Source organism: Petaurus breviceps, unplaced genomic scaffold (genome assembly GCF_028583685.1).
Source record: "Petaurus breviceps papuanus isolate PSGF00001 unplaced genomic scaffold, PetGlider_PUasm1.0 90683, whole genome shotgun sequence".
NCBI lineage: Eukaryota > Metazoa > Chordata > Mammalia > Diprotodontia > Petauridae > Petaurus > Petaurus breviceps.
The window spans coordinates 7,299,262-7,307,179 of record NW_027187308.1 but is presented as its reverse complement, the minus strand read 5'-3'; the positions used below and the strand labels follow the sequence as shown (position 1 = coordinate 7,307,179).

General features: G+C 37.7%; 1 protein-coding gene across 2 annotated transcripts in view; it reads left to right on the top strand.

Moving 5' to 3' along the window:
* The window catches only part of LNP1 (leukemia NUP98 fusion partner 1), a 65,010-nt gene that overhangs the window by 39,007 nt on the left and 18,085 nt on the right, over positions 1-7,918 (top strand). The window lies entirely within an intron of this gene.

The following is a 7,918-nucleotide window of genomic DNA, read 5'->3' as shown; positions in this document are numbered from 1 at the left end:
GGATTGTGGGTGCAGGGAGTGGGGAGATTAGAAAAAAGGGAGATGAGATTTTAATTTTTTGTATTTTTTTTATTTACTCCAAATTTAACATTCTAGTTGCAACACTGGCCTGTGTATTTGTGTCCCCTTCTGAATTTCCCTCCACTCTCTCTCCCTTTTTAATGATGCATCAACTTGGTTCTAGTGTAAAGTATTTCTAATGTATTGTTTTAGCCTTTTTGCTAACATAGTACCAGTATTTTACGTGTTACTATTTATTACAGATATTAGTCTATAGGTTCCTTTTTTTCTTTGTCTCTCCCTGGTTTAGGTAACAGGGCCATCTTAGATTCAAAGCAGGAGGCTGGTAGGATTCTTTCCCTATTTTTGCAAACAATTTATGTAATACTGGAAATAATTATTCTTTTAAAATTTGATAGGATTTACTTGTGAATACATCTGGCCCAGTTTTCTTTTCTTATTCTTTTGTAGTTTGTTCAATTTCTTTTTCTGAGATTGGGCTATTTAAATTCTCTGTTTATAGTTCTGTGAATTTTGATATTTTGTATTTTTATAAATATTCTATTTCATTTAAATAGTCAATTTGTTGGCATGTGGAAAGAACAGTTTAATGATTTCCTTTATTTTCTCTTCATTTATTGTAAATTGTCCTTTAAAAAAATTTTATACTGACAACTAGGATTTTTAAAAATAAAATAAGATAATGTTTTACCTACTTTGTGATTTAAAAAAAAATCCCTAGCCTTATTAATAAATTTTTTGTTTTCAATTTTGCTAATCTCTTGTTTGATTTTAAGAAATTTTATCTTTGTATTTGGTTAGGGGTTTTGTTTTATTGCTTTTATAATTACTTTAGTTGTATGCCCAATTCATTGTTTTTTTTTCTATTATATTATTTTTAATGAAAATGTTAAGAGAGAAAAATTTTCTCATCAAGACTATGTTGACTATATCCCAAAAGCTTTAGTGTGATTTTCCATTATTTTATTTTATTTAAAGAAATTATATATTGCTTCTATGATTTGTTCTTTGATACACCCATTCTTTAGGATCAGATGACTTAGTATCTGTTTAAAAATCGTTTCTTCAAATTTAAAATTTATTATAATGTTTGTTATATTGTCAACTGTGAAGGATATTTTTAATATTTCTGTTTTTCTGTATTTGTTTATGTGGTATTTATATCCTCGTATATAGTCAATTTTTATAGAGGAAATATATATGTATATATATGTTCATATTCCTTTCTGTTCTCATTCAATAATCACCAGAGATCTATCATATCTTATTTTCTCATTTTCTCATCATATCTCATTTCCTAAGATTCTATTCAGATTTTTTACTCCTTTGTTGTTTATTTTTTGTTAGATTTGTCTAGGTCTAAAGAAAGATACTTTGAGGTACTATCTATTATTCTTTTTCTCTCTGTTTCTCCTTATGATTCAATTAACTCTTAAGTACATAGATTGCTGGGCCATTTGTTTCATATATGTTAAATACTGATTTTATTTTGTTATCTATGGTACCTTTAAGCATAATATAGTTTCCCTGCTTATCTCTTGTAGCCAAGTCTATTTTACTATTTCTTTGTCAGAGCAAATGATTATCATGTTTACTATTTTTAATTCACCTGAAGCATAAAAAATTCTGCTTCAGCTCCTCCTTATATCCCTATGTGAATCTTTAGGTTTCAAGTTTGTTTCTTGTAAATTGCACATTGTTGGATTCTGATTTTTAATAGTTTCCTGATTTCCTTCCAAGTTAAGAGTGGTTTCATTCCATTCATATTTATGGTTATTGTTGCTAATTATATATATTTTTCCATCATATTACTTATGTATTTTCTCTTTTTTTCCACCTGACCCCCTCTTTGCAAAGAAAAAGGTGCTGGGCAAAGAAAAGGAATCCGATTAAAATTAGCATTTAATAATTGAAATGTTCTGATTCCACACTCTTCCCCCTTCTCTTTTCACCAAGCCCAGACCCCTATCTCTACCTCTTATGCTTTCTTCTTAATCTACTTTTTATGTTCATCCCCCCAAAATGAAATTTTTTTTTTAAGCAATCAGGGCTAAGTAACTTGCTCAAGGTTACATGGCCAGGTGTTTCTGGGTGGGTACTAAGTGTCTGAGCCCAGGATTCGATCTCCAGGTCATTCCAACACTGGAGCCGGTGCTCTTTCTTGCTGTGCTACCTGGCCACCCCACCCAAAATGAAATTTGTTTTGTTTGTGATTATTCCCTCCCTGACTCTACCATCCCTTTTATACTTGTGACATATGAAAAGTTCAAGAGAATTTCTGGATAATTAATAATTTAATTAATTATGCCTAGTAAATCATTAATAAAAGGATGATTATTTGTCTTTTTCTAATAAACCAAAGGTGAATCTTGGGGGTTTCTGAATGTTTATAAAGCCTTTGGAAAAGGGGGTGTACCTGAAGGTGGAAATCAACGCTGTTGGTTGGCAATCAGTAAGGGAATGGATATATTAATGAAGAGTCTGGCAAAAAGTCTTCAGCTCCCCCTGTAGAAAGCATGACCTAATCATGAGACTCAGCTGCCTCCAGCAATCTGGACAAAAGAATCCATCTCTGCTCAGATCTCACTGGTTGGTTTTTCCCTTCATAAGCTAGATCACCCTAAATTCTAATGGAACATTCCAAGGTCAAACAGGGGCCCATTTCCTAGGGGCAAGATCTCACTTAGTATTCTGTTTGTAAGGTCTCCTAATTGGGTAGAATCCCACCTGAGATTGAAAAGCATGTAACCCGAGGATTTGGGTAATTTCCTTCAGCAATGTCCTTCAGAGGCTGGCTGAATAACCTACAAGGGACTGATTTCTTAGTGAGGAAACAGAAATGGGAAAATTTTAATCTCAATTAATAATTGGTTATTAATATGAGAGAAATAACTATTTCTCTCATATTTCATTCTCTCCTTCCTCTAGCTCTGTCCATTTCCCTGTTGAGTTTAATGCAGGGTAGAGAACCTGAGACCTCAAGGCAACATGTGGCCCTCTAGGTCCTCAGATTTGTTCAGTGAAGTTTGGATTCAGTCAAAAGACCTAGAGAACCACATGTGGCCTCAAGACCACAGGTTCCTTACCCCTAGTTTAATGTATTTCTATACCCAGTTCTATGTGTGTGTGTGTGTGTGTGTGTGTGTGTGTGAGTGTTCAATCATTCTTTATCTAGGTCACATAAAAATGAGTTCATTAGGTATCTCTTCTCCCTAACCCTTCTTCTATGTACACTTTTATTCTCAAGCATCTCCTTTATATGAGTGAGTTCTTCCTCATTTTCTTAGTATATTCCTTTCTTGCTTCCTTTTCTTTCCTCTCTTAAAACCAACAAAATAGGACATATATATGTATAATTGCTGGTAAATCTTATATGCTTCTGAGTATGGCTTTGTGGTACTTGAACTTTCTTGGGCAATTCCATTATTTTTTTTTCTTTTAGACTTCAAAACTTTGGATTTTGAGCATTATTGGGTGACTTCAATCTGGTTTCTCTTTCATGAGGTGATTGGTGCATTCTTTCTTTTTTCAGTTTCCTCTAATTCTAATAGATCTTGGCAGTTTTATATATTCTTGAAATATATTTTGTTTGTTTTGTTTTCTGTTTGATCATGGTTTTCAGAAAATCTGATAATTCTTAGATTTTTTTTTTCTCCTTAAACAGTTTTCCTACCAAGTGTATTAGCAAGCACTCTAGCATACCCAATATGGCCTGCTAGGGTAGGTTGTTTGATCTGCTTTTTCTAAAGGAAAGACATCTTTACAGGGGTTAATGACCTTACTGTAATTAACAGACAGATAAGTACAGATAAGTAGAAAGAAGTGAGTATCCAAGAAAGAATCCAATAGATAGTACTCCAAATTCTGTCTAAACAGAATAATACAACCACCTACATACATCACCAGACCAGGAGAGCACCAACATCTAAGTAATCAGGGGACTCTTAACAAATGGCTACTCAGAACCCTGTCCAGGGAATTAAAAGATCCTTTCTCATGAGTGAGCCCCCAAAATAAAATACCATCTTCCCAGAATATATAGTTTTCAACTAATAGGCTCAGAGCTAGAAGGCATCACAACTGTGGTGATTCAGTGCCTAATTAGCTTAGTACCAAAAGGTGTGAAAGCCTTCCTACAAGCAAGCCTTCCCCTAAGCAAGCTCCTCCTCAAGCAAGTTTCTCCCCTAATGGGCTCTATGTGACTCAGGATGTATCACAACTGTGAAAGCAGTAAGACATCTGTGATTGACACGTGGTCAATAGGCCTATTAATGAACAGGGAAGATCTTCATTAACATTCCATTAACATTACACTTAGTCTGTTGTTTTTGATTGTAGATACCTTATGTTTTCTCCTATTTCTTTTTTAGTCATTTGATTTTGTTCTAATATTTCTTATTGTCTCATGGAGTCATTAAGTTCTTTTTGCTCCATCCTATTTTTCAATGTATCCACTACTTGAGTAAGGGTTTCTACCTTCTGTTCTAAGCTATTCTTGTTTTATTTTTTCCTCCTAAATTCTCATTTTCTGATTTTAGTTTTTCATCTCTTATTTTAGTTCTTTCAGCCACACTTTTAGTCCTTGCAGCATTTCCCCTCTTTTGAGACCCTGTTTGCAATTGTTGAGGGGTTACTCTTATTTTTTGGATTTATCTTTGAGGTAGCTAAGTGGCATAATGGATAGAGTGCTAAATTTGGAGTTAGGAAAACCTGAGTTAAAATCAGAAACTTGTTAACTTTCTAACCCTGGGCAAGTCACTTAACTACTGCCTGCCTCAGTTTCCTCAAATATAAAATGGGGGTAATAATAGCACCTACCTCCCAGTTAATGTGAGGAGTAAATGAGGTACAATTTGTAAAGCCAGTAAAGTGCCTGGAACATAGTTGGTGCTTAATAAAATATTATTTTCTTTCTTCCTGGTTTGTGGACTTTTCCAAACCCCAAATACTTCTTCATTGTGTTTGATGTTTTCTTCTATTTGCTTGTCTTTTTAACCCATGTTCTTGGCTTAGGATATTGTGCTTGGGATATTTTCCTTCTGATGCCTTTGAATGGATTGAATAGGGCAAGTATGCTAGATTCTGTGGCTTCTATTTATCTCCATGGAGTGACCAGTATTTGACCTTGCCTTTTCCTTCAGTCCCTGTGTTCTTTCTTGTGGTGGTCCACAGTAGGTTCTGGCCTTTGCTGGTCTCTGTCTTCTCCCTACACAAAGCCTAACTGAGATTGCTAAGCCAATGTGTGATGTTAGAGATAATGCCAGTCTCTGTCTCCCTACACAGTCCCATCCCACCATCACTAGTGCTGCTTCTAGGGTTGATGTAGTTCTGTCTTTTTCTGTGATTCCTAGTACTCTGAGAAATACATGTCAGGGTTCAATCACATTACTCAATGACCTGGTCATTGTATGGTCCTGGTTTTGTCCTTTCTTCTGCTTTGACTGATCAGGGCTAGAATCTGGCTCCGATCTTACTCTTTAGTGGTGCTTCCCCTGACTTGCCACCTGCTTCCCTACCCTCTGCCATCTTCCTCTTCATATTCATGTGTAGATTCAGGTCTCTAAGGGATCTTGTGTGACTTTCCTGCCCCAGTTCCTGTCTCACCCTCCAAAGGTTTCTACATTTACCTTGAACTGACTTCCCTAGCTTTGCTTCTCTCTGCCAATCTTCATGGCTTGCATTTATGTAGCTGTTTTCATTTTATATTGTGATAGTAATGGCAATTAAAGATTCCCTTGTATTGGCTTGGTTTTCAAACTGATTGTGTTAAAACCCAGAGCTTGTTAATCCCACCTGTGGGATGGACTTGTTGATGTGAAAAGAGAGTCCTGAACTGGGAGGAGCTGGTGATGTAGATTTGGAGAGACAAGAGAGAGGCAGAAGAACTTTTTGGAAGCAGCACCTCGTGGAGGCAGAGAGAGAGAGACTAAGAGAATTGCTGGTGGCCACTTTGAATTGCCCTGGACTTTTGAGACCTGCCCCGCCCTGAGCTGCCAAGGACTGAGGAGACATGGCTGTTTTGCTGGTACTTTGTCTGTTTTGATGTTATTTTGCCAGATTCGTCTACTGGTGAAAGACAGTCCTGTTGTTGAAGAAGTCCTGGAACCTGGCTTTTGGTTAAGAAGCCCTGAGACTGTCCTGCAGACAGAGAGTGAATACTGTCCACTGGTGAAGGACAGTGCTGTTGTTGCAGGGGTCTGGAGACTGTCCTGCAGACAGAATGAATACTGTCTAATGTAATGCCAAGGAAAGGCAACTTCCCAAGGTTCAGAATACCAGCATAGGTGCTCTCCATTTTATTCAGTGACAAACCAAGAACAGAGAAGGTCAAAACATGACATCATTCAAAATACAGCATTTACTAAGTGTGATTAAATAATCTCCAAGTACTACCACACCCCAGGACCTTCCAATCATTCAATCAATTACAAAGTCCCTGTTCTAAATACTTCTCCACCCCCAGGCTATACCTTCATTTAGTCCACCACAAAGCCCCTCTTCTCAAATGGAGATTAGTTTCCAAACATAAGTAAAGTACATTCATTTGCTCAACCATAGAACACAAAAAGGTCAAAAGTTCCCCACCCCTGGATCACAACTGAATCTACCCCAGAGTTACATCAAGTTTAAGCACAACACTTAATACCCAAATGGAGGTCTTTTCTTCATCTTGACACAAGGCAAGTTCTCAGCAATCTTAGTTCCTGGGGAGACAAGGCTTAGCAAGGCCACAAGATACATTGCCAGTCCCTTCATTAATTCATCCTCTGTCTGTAGAACAGTCCTAGAACCCCTGAAAACATTAGCAAAACCCTCTCCCAGGATTTCTGTAAACATACAACAAGAAAATCCTTCTTCAGGGCTTCTGAACCAACAGAAAGGTTCCCAGACCCCTGCAACAACAGCACTGTCCTTCACCAGTGGACAGTATTCACTCTGTCTGCAGGACAGTCTCCAGACCCCTGCAACAACAGCACTGTCCTTCACCAGTGGACAGTATTCACTCTCTGTCTGCAGGACAGTCTTAGGGCTTCTTAACCAAAAGCCAGGTTCCAGGACTTCTTCAACAAAAGGACTGTCTTTCACCAGTGGACAAATCTGGCAAAACAACATCAAAACAAACAGACAAAGTACCAGCAAAACAGCCATGTCTCCTCAGTCCTTGGCAGCTCAGGGGGCAGGTCTCAAAAGTCTAGGGCAATTCAAAGTGGCCCCCAGCAATTCTATCAGTCTCTCTCTCTGCCTCCACGTGGGTGCTGCTTCCAAAAAGTTCTTCTGCCTCTCTCTTGTCTCTCCAAATCTATGTCACCAGCTCCTCCCAGTTGAGGACTCTCTTTTCACATCAACAAATCCATCCCACAGGTGGGATTAACAAGCTCTGGGTTTTAACACAATCAATTTGAAAAACCAAGCCAACACAGGGGACTCTTTAAATGCCATTACTATCACATATATGGATAGCATACTGGACTTGGAGTGTGGGAGACCTGGATTTGAGTCCTGATTTAATACATTTAAAGGCTATAAACATAGGCAAGTAGCTTGGTCTTTGGAAGCCTCAGTTTCCTTTTTTTTTTTTTTTGCAAAATGGGTGTTATGGGAATCTGAAGATCTTCCCTGCCCCTAGGCCCTTTGATAGGCTTAGGTGATTTTGAGAACCTTCCCTGATTGAGAATATGCTCTGCCCCCTAATGAGCTGAATGTGGTCACCTGGAGCTTGTGGTGGGAGGCTTATTCTTCAGAAACACCTTGTTACTTTGTGATTGGGCAGTGGGTCATGAGGGTTGTGATGACCCAGGAGAAGGCTATATATACCCTGATATGAAGTTTTGCTTTGGGGCTCTCTTTGGTAAGAGTTGTATGATTTGGTCAGATGAGACTGTGGGCATCCATTGAC